Source organism: Halictus rubicundus, unplaced genomic scaffold (genome assembly GCF_050948215.1).
Source record: "Halictus rubicundus isolate RS-2024b unplaced genomic scaffold, iyHalRubi1_principal scaffold0073, whole genome shotgun sequence".
Taxonomy (NCBI): Eukaryota; Metazoa; Arthropoda; class Insecta; order Hymenoptera; family Halictidae; genus Halictus; species Halictus rubicundus.
The window spans coordinates 664,062-682,682 of record NW_027488614.1 but is presented as its reverse complement, the minus strand read 5'-3'; positions in this window follow the sequence as shown (position 1 = coordinate 682,682).

Sequence of the window (18,621 nt, the reverse complement as noted above, 5' to 3'; positions counted from 1 at the left end):
GGATAGGATAGAGGATAGGATAGGATAGAGGATAGGATAGGATAGAGGATAGGATAGGATAGAGGATAGGATAGGATAGAGGATAGGATAGGATCGAGTATAGGTTATAGGATTGGATAGGGTAGGATTGAGGATAGGATAGGAAAGAGGATAGGATAGGATAGAGTATAGGATAGGATAAAGGATAGGATAGGATAGAGGATAGGATAGGATAGAGGATTGGATAGGATACAGGATAGGATAGGATAGAGGATAGGATATTATAGAGGATAGGATAGGATAGAGGATCGGATAGGATAGAGGATAGGATAGGATAGAGGATAGGATAGGATAGAGGATAGGATAGGATACAGGATAGGATAGGATAGAGGATAGGATAGGGGATTGGATAGGATAGAAGATAGGAGACGATAGTGGATAGGATAGGATAGAGGATAGGATAGGATAGAGAATAGGATAGGATAGAGTATAGGTTATAGGATTGGATAGGGTAGAGGATAGGATACGACAGAGGATAGGGTAGGATTGAGGATAGGATAGGAAAGAGGATAGGATAGGATAGAGGATAGCATAGGATACAGGATAGGATACAGGATAGGATAGGATACAGGATAGGATAGGATAGAGGATACGATATAGGATTGGATAGGATAGAGAATAGGATACGATAGTGGATAGGATAGGATTGGATAGAGAATAGGATGGGATAGAGGATAGCATAGGATAGAGTATAGGATAGGATAGAGAATAGGATAGGATAGATGATATGATAGGAAAGAGGATAGGATATGATGGAGGATACGATATTATAGAGGATCGGATAGGATAGAGGATCGGATAGGATAGAGGATAGGATAGGATAGAGGATAGGATAGGATAGAGGATAGGATAGGATAGAGGATAGGATAGGATAAGAGGATAGGATAGGATAGAGGATAGGATAGGATATAGGATAGGATCGGATAGAGGATAGGATAGGATAGGATAGAGGATAGGATAGGATACAGGATAGGATAGGGTAGAGGATAGGATAGGATAGAGGATAGGATAGGATAGAGGATAGGATAGGATACAGGATACGATAGGATAGAGGATAGGATAGCATAGAGGTTACGATAGAGGATAGGATAGGATAGTGGATAGAATAGGATTGGATAGAGAATAGGATGGGATAGAGAATAGGATAGTATAGAGGATAAGATATGATAGAGGATGGGATAGGATAGAGGATAGGATAGGATAGAGGATAGGATAGGATAGAGGATAGGATAGGATACAGGATAGCATAGGATAGAGGATAGGATAGGATAGAGGATAGGATAGGATAGAGGATAGGATAGGATAGAGGATAGGATAGGATACAGGATAGGATACAGGATAGGATAGGATACAGGATAGGATACAGGATAGGATAGGATAGAGGATACGATATAGGATTGGATAGGATAGAGAATACGATACGATAGTGGATAGGATAGGATTGGATAGAGAATAGGATGGGATAGAGGATAGCATAGGATAGAGTATAGGATAGGATAGAGAATAGGATAGGATAGATGATATGATAGGAAAGAGGATAGGATATGATAGAGGATACGATATTATAGCCGATCGGATGGGATAGAGGATCGGATAGGATAGAGGATTGGATAGGATAGAGGATAGGATAGGATAGAGGATAGGATAGGATAGAGTATAGGTTATAGGATTGGATAGGGTAGGATTGAGGATAGGATAGGAAAGAGGATAGGATAGGATAGAGTATAGGATAGGATAAAGGATAGGATAGGATAGAGGATAGGATAGGATAGAGGATTGGATAGGATACAGGATAGGATAGGATAGAGGATAGGATATTATAGAGGATAGGATAGGATAGAGGATCGGATAGGATAGAGGATAGGATAGGATAGAGGATAGGATAGGATAGAGGATAGGATAGGATAGAGGATAGGATAGGATACAGGATAGGATAGGATAGAGGATAGGATAGGGGATTGGATAGGATAGAAGATAGGAGACGATAGTGGATAGGATAGGATAGAGGATAGGATAGGATAGAGAATAGGATAGGATAGAGTATAGGTTATAGGATTGGATAGGGTAGAGGATAGGATACGACAGAGGATAGGGTAGGATTGAGGATAGGATAGGAAAGAGGATAGGATAGGATAGAGGATAGCATAGGATACAGGATAGGATACAGGATAGGATAGGATACAGGATAGGATAGGATAGAGGATACGATATAGGATTGGATAGGATAGAGAATAGGATACGATAGTGGATAGGATAGGATTGGATAGAGAATAGGATGGGATAGAGGATAGCATAGGATAGAGTATAGGATAGGATAGAGAATAGGATAGGATAGATGATATGATAGGAAAGAGGATAGGATATGATAGAGGATACGATATTATAGAGGATCGGATAGGATAGAGGATCGGATAGGATAGAGGATAGGATAGGATAGAGGATAGGATAGGATAGAGGATAGGATAGGATAGAGGATAGGATAGGATAAGAGGATAGGATAGGATAGAGGATAGGATAGGATATAGGATAGGATCGGATAGAGGATAGGATAGGATAGGATAGAGGATAGGATAGGATACAGGATAGGATAGGGTAGAGGATAGGATAGGATAGAGGATAGGATAGGATAGAGGATAGGATAGGATACAGGATACGATAGGATAGAGGATAGGATAGCATAGAGGTTACGATAGAGGATAGGATAGGATAGTGGATAGAATAGGATTGGATAGAGAATAGGATGGGATAGAGAATAGGATAGTATAGAGGATAAGATATGATAGAGGATGGGATAGGATAGAGGATAGGATAGGATAGAGGATAGGATAGGATAGAGGATAGGATAGGATACAGGATAGCATAGGATAGAGGATAGGATAGGATAGAGGATAGGATAGGATAGAGGATAGGATAGGATAGAGGATAGGATAGGATACAGGATAGGATACAGGATAGGATAGGATACAGGATAGGATACAGGATAGGATAGGATAGAGGATACGATATAGGATTGGATAGGATAGAGAATACGATACGATAGTGGATAGGATAGGATTGGATAGAGAATAGGATGGGATAGAGGATAGCATAGGATAGAGTATAGGATAGGATAGAGAATAGGATAGGATAGATGATATGATAGGAAAGAGGATAGGATATGATAGAGGATACGATATTATAGCCGATCGGATGGGATAGAGGATCGGATAGGATAGAGGATTGGATAGGATAGAGGATAGGATAGGATAGAGGATAGGATAGGATAAGAGGATAGGATAGGATAGAGGATAGGATAGGATATAGGATAGGATCGGATAGAGGATAGGATAGGATAGGATAGGATAGAGGATAGGATAGGATACAGGATAGGATAGGATAGAGGATAGGATAGGATAGAGGATAGGATAGGATAGAGTATAGGATAGGATATAGGATAGGATAGGATAGAGGAAAGGATAGGATAGAGGATAGGATCGGATAGAGAATAGGATAGGATAGATGATATTATAGGAAAGAGAATAGGATATGATAGAGGATACGATATTATAGAGGATAGGATAGGATAGAGGATCGGATAGGATAGAGGATAGGATAGGATAGAGGATAGGATAGGATAGAGGATAGGATAGGATAGAGAATAGGATAGAGTATAGGTTATAGGATTGGATAGGGTAGAGGATAGGATACGACAGAGGATAGGGTAGGATTGAGGATAGGATAGGAAAGAGGATAGGATAGGATAGAGGATAGGATAGGATAGAGGATAGGATAGGTTAGGGGATAGGATAGGATAGAGGATAGGATAGGATAGACGATAGGATTGGATAAGAGGATCGGATAGGATAAAGGATAGGATAGGATAGAGGATACGATATCGGATTGGATAGTATAGAGAATAGGATACGATAGAGGATAGTATAGGATTGGATAGAGAATAGGATCGGATAGAGGATAGGATAGGATAGAGGATAGGATAGGATAGAGGATAGGATAGGATAGGATAGGATAGAGGATAGGATAGGATACAGGATAGGATAGGATTGGATAGAGAATAGGTTGGGATAGAGGATAGGATAGGATAGAGGATAGGATAGGATAGAGAATAGGATAAGATAGATGATATTATAGGAAAGAGGATAGGATATGATAGAGGATACGATATTATAGAGGATAGGATAGGATAGAGGATCGGTTAGGATAGAGGATAGGATAGGATAGAGGATAGGATAGGATAGAGGATAGAATAGGATATAGGATAGGATAGGATAGAGGATAGGATAGGATAGAGGATACTATATAGGATTGGATAGGATAGAGAATAGGATGGGATAGAGGATAGGATAGTATAGAGGAAAGGATAGGATAGAGGATAGGATAGGATAGGATAGAGGATAGGACAGGATAGAGGATAGGATAGGATAGAGGATAGGATAGGATAGAGGATACGATATACGATTGGATAGGATAGAGAATAGGATACGATAGAGGATAGTATAGGTTTGGATAGAGAATAGGATCGGATAGAGGATAGGATAGGATAGAGGATAGGATAGGATAGAGGATAGGATAGGATAGAGGATAGGATAGGATAGAGGATAGGATAGGATAGATGATATTATAGGAAAGAGGATAGGATATGACAGAGGATACGATATTATAGAGGATAGTATACGATAGAGGATAGGATAGGATAGGATAGAGAATAGGATACGATAGAGGATACGATAGGATTGGATAGAGAATAGGATGGGATAGAGGATAGGATAGGATAGAGGATCGGATAGGATAGAGGATAGGATAGGATAGAGGATACTATATAGGATTGGATAGGATAGAGAATAGGATGGGATAGAGGATAGGATAGTATAGAGGAAAGGATAGGATAGAGGATAGGATAGGATAGGATAGAGGATAGGACAGGATAGAGGATAGGATAGGATAGAGGATAGGATCGGATAGAGAATAGGATAGGATAGATGATATTATAGGAAAGAGAATAGGATATGATAGAGGATACGATATTATAGAGGATAGGATAGGATAGAGGATCGGATAGGATAGAGGATAGGATAGGATAGAGGATAGGATAGGATAGAGGATAGGATAGGATAGAGAATAGGATAGAGTATAGGTTATAGGATTGGATAGGGTAGAGGATAGGATACGACAGAGGATAGGGTAGGATTGAGGATAGGATAGGAAAGAGGATAGGATAGGATAGAGGATAGGATAGGATAGGGGATAGGATAGGTTAGGTCATAGGATAGGATAGAGGATAGGATAGGATAGACGATAGGATTGGATAAGAGGATAGGATAGGATAAAGGATAGGATAGGATAGCGGAAAGGATAGGATAGAGGATAGGATAGGATAGAGGATAGGATAGGATAAAGGATAGGATAGGATAGAGGATAGGATAGGATACAGGATAGGATAGGATAGAGGATAGGATAGGATAGAGGATACGATATCGGATTGGATAGTATAGAGAATAGGATACGATAGAGGATAGTATAGGATTGGATAGAGAATAGGATCGGATAGAGGATAGGATAGGATAGAGGATAGGATAGGATAGAGGATAGGATAGGATAGGATAGGATAGGATAGGATAGGATAGAGGATAGGATAGGATACAGGATAGGATAGGATTGGATAGAGAATAGGTTGGGATAGAGGATAGGATAGGATAGAGTATAGGATAGGATAGAGAATAAGATAAGATAGATGATATTATAGGAAAGAGGATAGGATATGATAGAGGATACGATATTATAGAGGATAGGATAGGATAGAGGATCGGTTAGGATAGAGGATAGGATAGGATAGAGGATAGGATAGGATAGAGGATAGGATAGGATATAGGATAGGATAGGATAGAGGATAGGATAGGATAGAGGATACTATATAGGATTGGATAGGATAGAGAATAGGATGGGATAGAAGATAGGATAGGATAGAGGATAGGATAGGATAGAGGATAGGATAGGATAGAGGTTAGGATAGGATAGAGTATAGGTTATAGGATTGGATAGGGTAGGATTGAGGATAGCATAGGAAAGAGGATAGGATAGGATAGAGGATAGGATAGGATAGAGGATAGGATAGGATAGAGGATAGGATAGGTTAGGGGATAGGATAGGATAGAGGATAGGATAGGATAGAGGATACGATAGGATAAGGGGATAGGTTAGGATAGAGGATAGGATAGGATAGCGGAAAGGATAGGATAGAGGAGAGGATAGGATAGAGGATAGGATATGATAGAGGATACGATATTATAGAGGATAGGATAGGATAGAGGATAGGATAGGATAGAGGATAGGATAGGATAGAGGATAGGATAGGTTAGGGGATAGGATAGGATAGAGGATAGGATAGGATAGACGATAGGATTGGATAAGAGGATAGGATAGGATAAAGGATAGGATAGGATAGCGGAAAGGATAGGATAGCGGAAAGGATAGGATAGGATAGAGGATAGGATAGGATAAAGGATAGGATAGGATAGAGGATAGGATAGGATACAGGATAGGATAGGATAGAGGATAGGATAGGATAGAGGATAGGATAGGATAGAGGATCGGTTAGGATAGAGGATAGGATAGGATAGAGGATAGGATAGGATAGAGGATAGGATAGGATAGAGGATCGGATAGGATAGAAGATACGATATAGGATTGGATAGGATAGAGAATAGGATACGATAGAGGATAGGATAGGATTGGATAGAGAATAGGATGGGATAGAGGATTGGATAGGGTAGAGGATAGGATAGGATAGAGAATGGGATAGGATAGATGATATTATAGAAAAGAGAATAGGATATGATAGAGGATACGATATTATAGAGGATAGGATAGGATAGAGGATCGGATAGGATAGAGGATAGGATAGGATAGAGGATAGGATAGGATAGAGGATAGGATAGGATAGAGGATAGGATAGGATAGAGAATAGGATAAGATAGATGATATTATAGGAAAGAGGATAGGATATGATAGAGGATGCGATATTATAGAGGATAGGATAGGATAGAGGATCGGTTAGGATAGAGGATAGGATAGGATAGAGGATAGGATAGGATAGAGGATAGGATAGGATATAGGATAGGATAGGATAGAGGATAGGATAGGATAGAGGATACTATATAGGATTGGATAGGATAGAGAATAGGATGGGATAGAGGATAGGATAGTATAGAGGAAAGGATAGGATAGAGGATAGGATAGGATAGAGGATAGGATAGGATATAGGATAGGATAGGATAGAGGATAGGATAGGATAGAGGATACTATATAGGATTGGATAGGATAGAGAATAGGATGGGATAGAGGATAGGATAGGATAGAGGATAGGATAGGATAGAGGAGAGGATAGGATAGAGGATAGGATATGATAGAGGATACGATATTATAGAGGATAGGATAGGATAGAGGATAGGATAGGATAGAGGATAGGATAGGATAGAGGATAGGATAGGTTAGGGGATAGGATAGGATAGAGGATAGGATAGGATAGACGATAGGATTGGATAAGAGGATAGGATAGGATAAAGGATAGGATAGGATAGCGGAAAGGATAGGATAGCGGAAAGGATAGGATAGGATAGAGGATAGGATAGGATAAAGGATAGGATAGGATAGAGGATAGGATAGGATACAGGATAGGATAGGATAGAGGATAGGATAGGATAGAGGATAGGATAGGATAGAGGATCGGTTAGGATAGAGGATAGGATAGGATAGAGGATAGGATAGGATAGAGGATAGGATAGGATAGAGGATCGGATAGGATAGAAGATACGATATAGGATTGGATAGGATAGAGAATAGGATACGATAGAGGATAGGATAGGATTGGATAGAGAATAGGATGGGATAGAGGATTGGATAGGGTAGAGGATAGGATAGGATAGAGAATGGGATAGGATAGATGATATTATAGAAAAGAGAATAGGATATGATAGAGGATACGATATTATAGAGGATAGGATAGGATAGAGGATCGGATAGGATAGAGGATAGGATAGGATAGAGGATAGGATAGGATAGAGGATAGGATAGGATAGAGGATACGATATAGGATTGGATAGGATAGAGAATAGGATACGATAGAGGATAGGATAGGATTGGATAGAGAATAGGATGGGATAGAGGATTGGATAGGGTAGAGGATAGGATAGGATAGAGAATGGGATAGGATAGATGATATTATAGAAAAGAGAATAGGATATGATAGAGGATACGATATTATAGAGGATAGGATAGGATAGAGGATCGGATAGGATAGAGGATAGGATAGGATAGAGGATAGGATAGGATAGAGGATAGGATAGGATAGAGGATAGGATAGGATAGAGAATAGGATAAGATAGATGATATTATAGGAAAGAGGATAGGATATGATAGAGGATACGATATTATAGAGGATAGGATAGGATAGAGGATCGGTTAGGATAGAGGATAGGATAGGATAGAGGATAGGATAGGATAGAGGATAGGATAGGATATAGGATAGGATAGGATAGAGGATAGGATAGGATAGAGGATACTATATAGGATTGGATAGGATAGAGAATAGGATGGGATAGAGGATAGGATAGTATAGAGGAAAGGATAGGATAGAGGATAGGATAGGATAGAGGATAGGATAGGATATAGGATAGGATAGGATAGAGGATAGGATAGGATAGAGGATACTATATAGGATTGGATAGGATAGAGAATAGGATGGGATAGAGGATAGGATAGGATAGAGGATAGGATAGGATAGAGGAGAGGATAGGATAGAGGATAGGATATGATAGAGGATACGATATTATAGAGGATAGGATAGGATAGAGGATAGGATAGGATAGAGGATAGGATAGGATAGAGGATAGGATAGGTTAGGGGATAGGATAGGATAGAGGATAGGATAGGATAGACGATAGGATTGGATAAGAGGATAGGATAGGATAAAGGATAGGATAGGATAGCGGAAAGGATAGGATAGCGGAAAGGATAGGATAGGATAGAGGATAGGATAGGATAAAGGATAGGATAGGATAGAGGATAGGATAGGATACAGGATAGGATAGGATAGAGGATAGGATAGGATAGAGGATAGGATAGGATAGAGGATCGGTTAGGATAGAGGATAGGATAGGATAGAGGATAGGATAGGATAGAGGATAGGATAGGATAGAGGATCGGATAGGATAGAAGATACGAAATAGGATTGGATAGGATAGAGAATAGGATACGATAGAGGATAGGATAGGATTGGATAGAGAATAGGATGGGATAGAGGATTGGATAGGGTAGAGGATAGGATAGGATAGAGAATGGGATAGGATAGATGATATTATAGAAAAGAGAATAGGATATGATAGAGGATACGATATTATAGAGGATAGGATAGGATAGAGGATCGGATAGGATAGAGGATAGGATAGGATAGAGGATAGGATAGGATAGAGGATAGGATAGGATAGAGGATAGGATAGGATAGAGGATAGGATAGGATAGAGGATAGGATAGGATAGAGTATAGGTTATAGGATTGGATAGGGTAGGATTGAGGATAGGATAGGAAAGAGGATAGGATAGGATAGAGGATAGGATAGGATAGAGGATAGGATAGGTTAGGGGATAGGATAGGATAGAGGATAGGATAGGATAGAGGATAGGATAGGATAAGAGGATAGGTTAGGATAGAGGATAGGATAGGATAGCGGAAAGGATAGGATAGAGGATAGGATAGGATAGAGGATAGGATAGGATAATGGATAGGATAGGATAGAGGATAGGATAGGATACAGGATAGGATAGGATAGAGGATAGGATAGGATAGAGGATAGGATAGGATAGAGGATAGGATAGGATAGAGGAGAGGATAGGATAGAGTATAGAATAGGATAAAGGATAGGATAGGATAGAGGATAGGATAGGATAGAGGATTGGATAGGATAGGATAGAGGATAGGATAGGATAGAGGATACGATATACGATTGGATAGGATAGAGAATAGGATACGATAGAGGATAGTATAGGGTTGGATAGAGAATAGGATGGGATAGAGGATAGGATAGGATAGAGGATAGGATAGGATAGAGAATAGGATAGGATAGATGATATTATAGGAAAGAGAATAGGATATGATAGAGGATACGATATTATAGACGATAGGATAGGATAGAGGATCGGATAGGATAGAGGATAGGATAGGATAGACGATAGGATAGGATAGAGGATAGGATAGGGTAGAGGACAGGATAGAGGATAGGATAGGGGATTGGATAGGATAGAAGATAGGAGACGATAGTGGATAGGATAGGATAGAGGATAGGATAGGATAGAGAATAGGATAGGATACAGGATAGGATAGGATAGAGGATAGGATAGGATAGAGGATAGGATAGGATAGAGGATAGGATAGGATACAGGATACGATAGGATAGAGGATAGGATAGCATAGAGGTTACGATAGAGGATAGGATAGGATAGAGGATAGGATAGGTTAGGGGATAGGATAGGATAGAGGATAGGATAGGATAGAGGATAGGATAGGATACAGGATAGCATAGGATAGAGGATAGGATAGGATAGAGGATAGGATAGGATAGAGGATAGGATAGGATAGAGGATAGGATAGGATACAGGATAGGATACAGGATAGGATAGGATACAGGATAGGATACAGGATAGGATAGGATAGAGGATACGATATAGGATTGGATAGGATAGAGAATAGGATACGATAGTGGATAGGATAGGATTGGGTAGAGAATAGGATGGGATAGAGGATAGCATAGGATAGAGTATAGGATAGGATAGAGAATAGGATAGGATAGATGATATGATAGGAAAGAGGATAGGATATGATAGAGGATACGATATTATAGCCGATCGGATAGGATAGAGGATCGGATAGGATAGAGGATTGGATAGGATAGAGGATAGGATAGGATAGAGGATAGGATAGGATAAGAGGATAGGATAGGATAGAGGATAGGATAGGATATAGGATAGGATCGGATAGAGGATAGGATAGGATAGGATAGGATAGAGGATAGGATAGGATACAGGATAGGATAGGATAGAGGATAGGATAGGATAGAGGATAGGATAGGATAGAGGATAGGATAGGATATAGGATAGGATAGGATAGAGGATAGGATAGGATAGAGGATACTATATAGGATTGGATAGGATAGAGAATAGGATGGGATAGAGGATAGGATAGTATAGAGGAAAGGATAGGATACAGGATAGGATACAGGATAGGATAGGATACAGGATAGGATACAGGATAGGATAGGATACAGGATAGGATAGGATAGAGGATACGATATAGGATTGGATAGGATAGAGGATAGGATAGGATAGAGGATAGGATAGGATAAAGGATAGGATAGGATAGAGGATAGGATAGGATACAGGATAGGATAGGATAGAGGATAGGATAGGATAGAGGATACGATATCGGATTGGATAGTATAGAGAATAGGATACGATAGAGGATAGTATAGGATTGGATAGAGAATAGGATCGGATAGAGGATAGGATAGGATAGAGGATAGGATAGGATAGAGGATAGGATAGGATAGGATAGGATAGGATAGGATAGAGGATAGGATAGGATACAGGATAGGATAGGATTGGATAGAGAATAGGTTGGGATAGAGGATAGGATAGGATAGAGGATAGGATAGGATAGAGAATAAGATAAGATAGATGATATTATAGGAAAGAGGATAGGATATGATAGAGGATACGATATTATAGAGGATAGGATAGGATAGAGGATCGGTTAGGATAGAGGATAGGATAGGATAGAGGATAGGATAGGATAGAGGATAGGATAGTATAGAGGAAAGGATAGGATAGAGGATAGGATAGGATAGAGGATAGGATAGGATATAGGATAGGATAGGATAGAGGATAGGATAGGATAGAGGATACTATATAGGATTGGATAGGATAGAGAATAGGATGGGATAGAGGATAGGATAGGATAGAGGATAGGATAGGATAGAGGAGAGGATAGGATAGAGGATAGGATATGATAGAGGATACGATATTATAGAGGATAGGATAGGATAGAGGATAGGATAGGATAGAGGATAGGATAGGATAGAGGATAGGATAGGTTAGGGGATAGGATAGGATAGAGGATAGGATAGGATAGACGATAGGATTGGATAAGAGGATAGGATAGGATAAAGGATAGGATAGGATAGCGGAAAGGATAGGATAGCGGAAAGGATAGGATAGGATAGAGGATAGGATAGGATAAAGGATAGGATAGGATAGAGGATAGGATAGGATACAGGATAGGATAGGATAGAGGATAGGATAGGATAGAGGATAGGATAGGATAGAGGATCGGTTAGGATAGAGGATAGGATAGGATAGAGGATAGGATAGGATAGAGGATAGGATAGGATAGAGGATCGGATAGGATAGAAGATACGATATAGGATTGGATAGGATAGAGAATAGGATACGATAGAGGATAGGATAGGATTGGATAGAGAATAGGATGGGATAGAGGATTGGATAGGGTAGAGGATAGGATAGGATAGAGAATGGGATAGGATAGATGATATTATAGAAAAGAGAATAGGATATGATAGAGGATACGATATTATAGAGGATAGGATAGGATAGAGGATCGGATAGGATAGAGGATAGGATAGGATAGAGGATAGGATAGGATAGAGGATAGGATAGGATAGAGGATACGATATAGGATTGGATAGGATAGAGAATAGGATACGATAGAGGATAGGATAGGATTGGATAGAGAATAGGATGGGATAGAGGATTGGATAGGGTAGAGGATAGGATAGGATAGAGAATGGGATAGGATAGATGATATTATAGAAAAGAGAATAGGATATGATAGAGGATACGATATTATAGAGGATAGGATAGGATAGAGGATAGGATAGGATAGAGGATAGGATAGGATAGAGGATAGGATAGGTTAGGGGATAGGATAGGATAGAGGATAGGATAGGATAGACGATAGGATTGGATAAGAGGATAGGATAGGATAAAGGATAGGATAGGATAGCGGAAAGGATAGGATAGCGGAAAGGATAGGATAGGATAGAGGATAGGATAGGATAAAGGATAGGATAGGATAGAGGATAGGATAGGATACAGGATAGGATAGGATAGAGGATAGGATAGGATAGAGGATAGGATAGGATAGAGGATCGGTTAGGATAGAGGATAGGATAGGATAGAGGATAGGATAGGATAGAGGATAGGATAGGATAGAGGATCGGATAGGATAGAAGATACGAAATAGGATTGGATAGGATAGAGAATAGGATACGATAGAGGATAGGATAGGATTGGATAGAGAATAGGATGGGATAGAGGATTGGATAGGGTAGAGGATAGGATAGGATAGAGAATGGGATAGGATAGATGATATTATAGAAAAGAGAATAGGATATGATAGAGGATACGATATTATAGAGGATAGGATAGGATAGAGGATCGGATAGGATAGAGGATAGGATAGGATAGAGGATAGGATAGGATAGAGGATAGGATAGGATAGAGGATAGGATAGGATAGAGGATAGGATAGGATAGAGGATAGGATAGGATAGAGTATAGGTTATAGGATTGGATAGGGTAGGATTGAGGATAGGATAGGAAAGAGGATAGGATAGGATAGAGGATAGGATAGGATAGAGGATAGGATAGGTTAGGGGATAGGATAGGATAGAGGATAGGATAGGATAGAGGATAGGATAGGATAAGAGGATAGGTTAGGATAGAGGATAGGATAGGATAGCGGAAAGGATAGGATAGAGGATAGGATAGGATAGAGGATAGGATAGGATAATGGATAGGATAGGATAGAGGATAGGATAGGATACAGGATAGGATAGGATAGAGGATAGGATAGGATAGAGGATAGGATAGGATAGAGGATAGGATAGGATAGAGGAGAGGATAGGATAGAGTATAGAATAGGATAAAGGATAGGATAGGATAGAGGATAGGATAGGATAGAGGATTGGATAGGATAGGATAGAGGATAGGATAGGATAGAGGATACGATATACGATTGGATAGGATAGAGAATAGGATACGATAGAGGATAGTATAGGGTTGGATAGAGAATAGGATGGGATAGAGGATAGGATAGGATAGAGGATAGGATAGGATAGAGAATAGGATAGGATAGATGATATTATAGGAAAGAGAATAGGATATGATAGAGGATACGATATTATAGACGATAGGATAGGATAGAGGATCGGATAGGATAGAGGATAGGATAGGATAGACGATAGGATAGGATAGAGGATAGGATAGGGTAGAGGACAGGATAGAGGATAGGATAGGGGATTGGATAGGATAGAAGATAGGAGACGATAGTGGATAGGATAGGATAGAGGATAGGATAGGATAGAGAATAGGATAGGATACAGGATAGGATAGGATAGAGGATAGGATAGGATAGAGGATAGGATAGGATAGAGGATAGGATAGGATACAGGATACGATAGGATAGAGGATAGGATAGCATAGAGGTTACGATAGAGGATAGGATAGGATAGAGGATAGGATAGGTTAGGGGATAGGATAGGATAGAGGATAGGATAGGATAGAGGATAGGATAGGATACAGGATAGCATAGGATAGAGGATAGGATAGGATAGAGGATAGGATAGGATAGAGGATAGGATAGGATAGAGGATAGGATAGGATACAGGATAGGATACAGGATAGGATAGGATACAGGATAGGATACAGGATAGGATAGGATAGAGGATACGATATAGGATTGGATAGGATAGAGAATAGGATACGATAGTGGATAGGATAGGATTGGGTAGAGAATAGGATGGGATAGAGGATAGCATAGGATAGAGTATAGGATAGGATAGAGAATAGGATAGGATAGATGATATGATAGGAAAGAGGATAGGATATGATAGAGGATACGATATTATAGCCGATCGGATAGGATAGAGGATCGGATAGGATAGAGGATTGGATAGGATAGAGGATAGGATAGGATAGAGGATAGGATAGGATAAGAGGATAGGATAGGATAGAGGATAGGATAGGATATAGGATAGGATCGGATAGAGGATAGGATAGGATAGGATAGGATAGAGGATAGGATAGGATACAGGATAGGATAGGATAGAGGATAGGATAGGATAGAGGATAGGATAGGATAGAGGATAGGATAGGATATAGGATAGGATAGGATAGAGGATAGGATAGGATAGAGGATACTATATAGGATTGGATAGGATAGAGAATAGGATGGGATAGAGGATAGGATAGTATAGAGGAAAGGATAGGATACAGGATAGGATACAGGATAGGATAGGATACAGGATAGGATACAGGATAGGATAGGATACAGGATAGGATAGGATAGAGGATACGATATAGGATTGGATAGGATAGAGGATAGGATAGGATAGAGGATAGGATAGGATAAAGGATAGGATAGGATAGAGGATAGGATAGGATACAGGATAGGATAGGATAGAGGATAGGATAGGATAGAGGATACGATATCGGATTGGATAGTATAGAGAATAGGATACGATAGAGGATAGTATAGGATTGGATAGAGAATAGGATCGGATAGAGGATAGGATAGGATAGAGGATAGGATAGGATAGAGGATAGGATAGGATAGGATAGGATAGGATAGGATAGAGGATAGGATAGGATACAGGATAGGATAGGATTGGATAGAGAATAGGTTGGGATAGAGGATAGGATAGGATAGAGGATAGGATAGGATAGAGAATAAGATAAGATAGATGATATTATAGGAAAGAGGATAGGATATGATAGAGGATACGATATTATAGAGGATAGGATAGGATAGAGGATCGGTTAGGATAGAGGATAGGATAGGATAGAGGATAGGATAGGATAGAGGATAGGATAGGATATAGGATAGGATAGGATAGAGGATAGGATAGGATAGAGGATACTATATAGGATTGGATAGGATAGAGAATAGGATGGGATAGAGGATAGGATAGGATAGAGGATAGGATAGGATAGAGGATAGGATAGGATAGAGGTTAGGATAGGATAGAGTATAGGTTATAGGATTGGATAGGGTAGGATTGAGGATAGCATAGGAAAGAGGATAGGATAGGATAGAGGATAGGATAGGATAGAGGATAGGATAGGATAGAGGATAGGATAGGATAGAGGATAGGATAGGTTAGGGGATAGGATAGGATAGAGGATAGGATAGGATAGAGGATACGATAGGATAAGGGGATAGGTTAGGATAGAGGATAGGATAGGATAGCGGAAAGGATAGGATAGAGGAGAGGATAGGATAGAGGATAGGATATGATAGAGGATACGATATTATAGAGGATAGGATAGGATAGAGGATAGGATAGGATAGAGGATAGGATAGGATAGAGGATAGGATAAGTTAGGGGATAGGATAGGATAGAGGATAGGATAGGATAGACGATAGGATTGGATAAGAGGATAGGATAGGATAAAGGATAGGATAGGATAGCGGAAAGGATAGGATAGCGGAAAGGATAGGATAGGATAGAGGATAGGATAGGATAAAGGATAGGATAGGATAGAGGATAGGATAGGATACAGGATAGGATAGGATAGAGGATAGGATAGGATAGAGGATAGGATAGGATAGAGGATCGGTTAGGATAGAGGATAGGATAGGATAGAGGATAGGATAGGATAGAGGATAGGATAGGATAGAGGATAGGATAGGATAGAGGATCGGATAGGATAGAAGATACGATATAGGATTGGATAGGATAGAGAATAGGATACGATAGAGGATAGGATAGGATTGGATAGAGAATAGGATGGGATAGAGGATTGGATAGGGTAGAGGATAGGATAGGATAGAGAATGGGATAGGATAGATGATATTATAGAAAAGAGAATAGGATATGATAGAGGATACGATATTATAGAGGATAGGATAGGATAGAGGATCGGATAGGATAGAGGATAGGATAGGATAGAGGATAGGATAGGATAGAGGATAGGATAGGATAGAGGATAGGATAGGATAGAGGATAGGATAGGATAGAGGATAGGATAGGATAGAGGATAGGATAGGATAGAGTATAGGTTATAGGATTGGATAGGGTAGGATTGAGGATAGGATAGGAAAGAGGATAGGATAGGATAGAGGATAGGATAGGATAGAGGATAGGATAGGTTAGGGGATAGGATAGGATAGAGGATAGGATAGGATAGAGGATAGGATAGGATAAGAGGATAGGTTAGGATAGAGGATAGGATAGGATAGCGGAAAGGATAGGATAGAGGATAGGATAGGATAGAGGATAGGATAGGATAATGGATAGGATAGGATAGAGGATAGGATAGGATACAGGATAGGATAGGATAGAGGATAGGATAGGATAGAGGATAGGATAGGATAGAGGATAGGATAGGATAGAGGAGAGGATAGGATAGAGTATAGAATAGGATAAAGGATAGGATAGGATAGAGGATAGGATAGGATAGAGGATTGGATAGGATACAGGATAGGATAGGATAGAGGATAGGATAGGATAGAGGATACGATATACGATTGGATAGGATAGAGAATAGGATACGATAGAGGATAGGATAGGATAGAGGATAGGATAGGATAGAGGATAATATAGGATAGAGGATAGGATAGGATAGAGGATACGATATAGGATTTAATAGGATAGAGGATAGGATACGATAAAGGATAGGATAGGATAGAGGATAGGATATAGGATTGGATAGGATAGCGGATAGGATAGGATAGGGGATTGGATAGGATAGAGAATAGGATATAGGATTGGATAGGATAGAGGATAGAATAGGATAGAGGATAGGATAGGATAGAGGATAGGATATGATACAGGATAGGATAGGATAGAGGATAGGATAGGATAGAGGATAGGATAGGATACAGAATAGGATAGGATAGAGGATAGGATATGATAGAGGATAGGATAGGATAGAGGATAGGATAGGATAGAGAATAGGATAGGATAGAGGATAGGATAGGATAGAGGATAGGATAGGATAGAGGATAGGATAGGATAGAGGATGGGATAGGATAGAGGATAGGATACGATAGAGGATAAGGATAGGATAGAGGATAGGATAGGATAGAGGATAGGATATGATAGAGGATACGATATAGGATAGGATAGGATAGAGGATAGGATAGGATAGAGGATAGGATAGGATAGAGGATAGGATAGGATAGAGGATGGGATAGGATAGAGGATAATATAGGATAGAGGATGGGATAGGATGGAGGATAGGATACGATAGAGGATAGGATAGGATAGAGGATAGGATAGGATTTAGGATAGGATAGGATAGAGGATACGATATAGGATTTAATAGGATAGAGTATAGGATACGATAGAGGATAGGATATGATAGAGGATAGGATAGCATAGAGGATAGGATAGGATTGAGGATAGGATAGGATAGAGGATAGGATAGGATAGAGGATAGGATAGGATAGAGGATAGGATAGGATAGAGGATAGGATAGGATAGAGAATAGGATAGGATAGAGGATAGGATAGGATA